Consider the following 5,769-nt stretch of genomic DNA (forward strand, 5'->3'; position numbering starts at 1 on the left):
TTTTATGGCTGTAATGAAAAAGGAGTATAATGGCTACCTACGACTTTATGGTAGAGGTGTTACTAAAACAATGATGAAAAAAGATGGATGGTGATGAGGAACCATACATGATTCCGGGTGGGCTTATGTAATCATTTAAAGCGGATATTGAAGTTGAAAAAACACAATTGCTTTGAAATGCGAAAAGAAATTGAAGAGGACCATCAAAGGAAAAAGCTGAGCTAGAAGCTATGCAAAAGAATTTGAATAGTTAACAAGCAAATTTGAAGCTATGGTGCGAAATATGATGAAAAAGCAACCTATGGGTGTACTTCAAGATCTTAGAGTAATTATTGAGTTCGGACATATGTTAAATTGAGATATAAGATTATCTATTATATTTATATTATTATTATGTTGATGTAATTATTGAGATAATGTTGCATAATAATGGAAATTTTAGTACTTCAAACAATAGTGTTATAGAGTTGCATTTGATTATAAAAAGGTTGCTTTTGTTGTTACTAAAATCTTAAAAAAAAGTTTTGCATTTGATGTAAAAAAAGGTTGCATTTTTCTGCTAAAAATATAATAATGGTTGCATTTGACTCTAAGTAAGGTTGCATTTGAGGTTGTAAAGGTTGCATTTGAGTAATAGAAAAGTTGCATTATAAAAAGGTTCCATTTAAATTGTATATGCAACCTTTTCGAAAAAGGTTGCATTAGACTTCGAAAAGGTTGCATTATGCAGCCCTTGATAAAAGGTTGTATTAGGCCCGATGCAACCTTTTTAAGGCCTAATGCAACTATTTATTAAAGTTGCATTAGCTTCATTTTCTTGTAGTGTAATGAAAGTTATTTTTCAAAAAAAAAAAAGATAAAATAGGATAAAATACCACAAATAGCTGTGAGGTAACTTACTTATATACGCCCTTTAAAATAAATAATAATAAATTATATATTTATACATTATCCAGCAAGTTTAATTAATTGTTTGTTATTCAAATCAATTATTTAACAACCTATGGCATTATAGCCTAGTGGTATTGGGGGTGGGATAAGGCTTATGACCATTAGGTCATGGGTTCGATTCCCACAAAGGGGGTTTTCCCAGATTTATTGGGTTTCCTCCTGAATTGGTGTATAGGCATTATTGCCTAATGGAGATGGATATGATCGGGTGGTTCTGCTGGTGGCACGATGATACTCCAGTGGTCCGTCAGTGATCCAAATTTGCCGTTCAAAAAAAAATCAATTATTTAACTCATAACTAGATAGAGTTTGAATGTTGCTTAAGTTCCAAGTTATGAGAGGAATTCTATGAGTCGGTATAGGATACCTGAAATACAAGCATTCGTAGGTTAATAAATAGGGTAAGAAGTTTATTCTTTGTGATCATACTTTTCAGTTTTAATAAAAAGAAAAAGCCGTGTTTAATAAAATCACAGAAGCAGTTCTGAAGAATTCGAAATTGAAAGGAGCTTTCTTTCGATCAGGGCGTATTTCCAGTTTTGCTTTTCATAATGTTCATCAGGGAGGATCGAAGACCCAAAAAACGCTCTCGTCATGCAAACGATTCACTTCACCACACCACCGAAATCCCGCCATGTCTTCCGGTTTGGACCGATGACGAGGAGTACGCCTTGGGCCTTGCTTTCATTAGGACCTTAGAGTTAAACGAGGATAGCACACATGATACATCTAGTACTCGTTTTTGGGATTGCGTTAGTGATAGATTTGACGAGGAAATGGGTTTCGCAACCGAGCATACAAGGGATCAAATATTATCAAAGTGGAAGAGTATATCGTTAGTGCTTGAAAGATTTCAAAGAATCTATAACAGATTGATGATGGACAGTTTGGGAGACGATCATGACGAGGATATTGCTGTTGAAGAATCTTGCGCCGAATATGCACGAGTTAATGGAAGGCCGTTTAGTAAGTTAGAAATTTGGAAACTTGTGAGCTACAGTTGAGGGCAGTTTTTATTAATATTGTAATTTTCTATTCTAAGTGTAATATATATTGGAAGGTGAGGAAAATGTGGACGATTTTTAATTTTTTTTATGTAATCTTTTGTTGTCGGCTACTAAATGCGAAAAACAAAAATCACGAACCGGTTTGCGATCTTTATGTTGAGTATGGCCGATGAATAGTTTATAAGTCCAAGCTCTGTTTATTTGTTTGTTCATTCATTACAAATAACTAGTGGGAAATTCGTGCGTTGCAGCGGAGTCGATAATTTACATCATTATACTCGTCTATTTGTTTATAAATTGTTCCGCTTTATGTTAGGTTATGAATGACAATCACAACATCGATAATTTACATCATTATACAACTTAATTTTCAATGAACGCTTTGCCTCCATGTTAAGAAAACATAAATGGAATACGATACCGCTACCGATGTTCAAAAGGTATCTGTTTCAATCCTTCCGATAAAGAAAAAAAATTAAATATATTTATCATGGTTGAATAAAATTACAAGTGAAAAAGAAAATAATTATAGCAACAAAATATTAAGTTAACAAAATAACAAATAAATTATTTATAAAAACTATATTATGAAGAAAAATCTAAAGTAAAAAAAGGGAAATAAAGATAAGATAGTATTATATTATATTATATTATATTATATTATATTATATTATATTATATTATATTATATTATATTATATTATATTATATTATATTATATTATATTATATTATATTATATTATATTATATTATATTATATTATATTATATTATATTATATTATATTATATTATATTATATTATATTATATTATATTATATTATATTATATTATATTATATTATATTATATTATATTATATTATTGTGTATATTAAAATAGAAGCTAATGAATAGTAATTTTAATACTATAATAATATATAGTTTTTTAATACTTTTATTATTATTATTATATATTATTATTATTATTATATTTATATATGATAAATTTCAAACTGAATGAACAGTGATAATATTATTATTAAATTAAAATTATAATTAGATTTATTAGAATTATTTAAAATTAGAATTAAGAGATGAACAAATGGTATCGGGTATAGGTATCAGTTTCAAATTTACCAAACCGGTGTATTTTCGTTACCAGTTCTACACAGGTATTCACTGGTTTTTACCCTCAAATACCGGTGCCATACCAGTACCGACCGGTACTGAACCGTACCATACTAGGTATATTCGGTACCGGTACCCACTTTTGGAGATTTCGGTAACGGTATTTTCGGTACCGGTTGGTACCGAGCTCACAAATCCTGTAGCAACGTAGCAATGCAAGTAAATTGCAACGTTTATATTACTTTTCATACACACAGTAAGTAAACTGTTTTTCGTTTGAATGAGTTTTTATATACACAACAACTTATTTTGCTTTCTTTTTTGTTTTTTCTGTAATGAATGAATTGTAGCATGTAAAATTAACTTGGATATTTAGAATATTGATGAGCAAATCGTATCAAATCCTGTAAACAAACCGGTATCATATCAGTACCAAATCACTTTCGGTACCAATTTGGTATCCACCTTTTGGCGTTTTTAGAATCGTTACTTTAGGTTCGACACCGGTCTAGCACCATACCTGTATTTATTGATTTTTACCTTCAAATACCATACCGTATTGTACCGAGCATTTTCGGTGCCGGTACCTAATTTCGATGATTTTCCAGATCGGTACTTTCCCTGCCGTTACCAGTACTGAGCTCATCCATATATTAACGTGTTAGCACCGTAATAACTGAACTGAAAACAAACGAATTTCCAACGTGTGGGTCCTATTATCAAATCCTGTAAACGAACGGGTATCGTATCGGTACCAAATCATTTTTTGTACCAATTTAGTATCCACCTTTTGACGTTTTCAGAATCGTTACTTTAGGTTCGACACTGGTCTAGCACCATACCTGTACTTATTGATTTTTACCTTCAAATACCATACCGTATTGTACCGAGCATTTTCAGTGCCGGTACCTAATTTCGATGATTTTCCAGATCGGTACTTTCGCTGTCGTTACCGGTACCGAGCTCATCCATATTTTAACGTGTTAGCACCGTAATAACTTAACTGAAAACAACCGAATTTCCAACGTGTAGGACGTGTGGGTCCTATTATTATATATTAGGTTATTTATAATCGTTTTTTTATGACGGAGTGACTATCCTTACCACGTCATTTTATTTATGTTTTGATATTCAGTATCTGTTTGCCGTTGCTTACACGCCTTTTGTAGTAATTGGGTCCCGTCGCAACGCGCGGGCGGAAAATAACTAGTTATATATTAATTATAGAAGCTAATGAATAGTAATTTTAATATTATAATAATATATAGTTTTTAATACTTTTATTATTTTAATATTATAATAATAGTTATTTTCTTTACTTTTTAACTTTAATTATTTTTTTAATATCACGGGTTGGGATAATCTTGGTGTCAACCGGTATCGAGCCAGTACTGGTATCGAAAATACTGGTACGGTCCTGTTCGGTATTGGTACATGAAGATAAAAACCGAAACTAATACAGAAAACACCAAAATTTGGTGCCGAATTGATATTGGAAATCTTTTGGTTCGGGAAATTCAGTGCTGCTACCCGATATCATTTGCTCATCCCTGATCATGGCCACTGTACGAACAACAACGGTATCGTATAACTTTTTTGGTTGATTTTTTTCAACTTTTAAGTTTTTCTTTTTTTAGTTTCAGGGGTAGGGATGAGCTCGGTGCCAACCGATATATAAGCAGTACTGATACCCAGTGTTGCAGAAATCGGCCTAGGCGGCCGATTAATCGGCGCCTAGGCGCTAGGCGGCCACTTATTGCCTAATTTTGAGCTAGTCGGTCAATTATTCGGCCATGGTCAAAGTCGGTCAAAGGCGGTACCTAGGCGGTCCTAGGCGGTCAAAAATCGGATTAATCGGACTATATTAATCGGTCAAAATCGGTCCTAGGCGGTCAAAATTGGTCAAAATCGATCAAAATGGAACCATACTATCTGAAACTTGAAGTATTTATGTGAATTTTGAAGTAGTATTTTTATATTATTGGGTATATATATATAGAGTAGGGTTCCTGCGGAAAGTGTGTTTTTCCTAGAAAGTCTTGGAAGCAATAAGAACGCGACATGTGGCATTGAAGGATTTTAACTAAAAGGGCAATTGTGTAATTTGCATATTATTTTAATTATGGATTATTTTATTAGGATAACTAACTATGGAAACTAAATATTCCATTTAAATCAAATTGGCAGTTTCAATTTAAATGATACAAGACGCTGTGTTTCTTGACAATGTGTTTTAACAGCAAGCAGATTTCTTGACGCTGTGTTTTAACTGCAAGCAGATTTCTTGACGCTGTGTTTTAACAGCAAGCAGATTGCTGGAGGATTATTGACACTGTGTTTTAACAACAAGCAGATTTCTTGACATTGTGTTTTAACAGCAAGCAGATTTCCTTGACACTATGTTTTAACAGCAAGCAGATTTCTTGACGCTGTGTTTTAACAGCAAGCAGATTGCTGGAGGATTCTTGACATTGTGTTTTAACAGCAAGCAGATTTCTTGACACTGTGTTTTAACAGCAAGCAAATTTCCTTGACACTGTGTTTTAACAGCAAGCAGATTTCTTTACGCTGTGTTTTAACAGCAAGCAGATTGCTGGAGGATTCTTGACACTGTGTTTTAACAACAAGCAAATTTCCTTGACACTGTGTTTTAACAGCAAGCAGATTTCTTTACGTTGTGTTTTAACAGCAAGCAGATTGCTG

This window comes from Helianthus annuus, chromosome 9 (assembly GCF_002127325.2).
Source record: "Helianthus annuus cultivar XRQ/B chromosome 9, HanXRQr2.0-SUNRISE, whole genome shotgun sequence".
Taxonomy (NCBI): domain Eukaryota; kingdom Viridiplantae; phylum Streptophyta; class Magnoliopsida; order Asterales; family Asteraceae; genus Helianthus; species Helianthus annuus.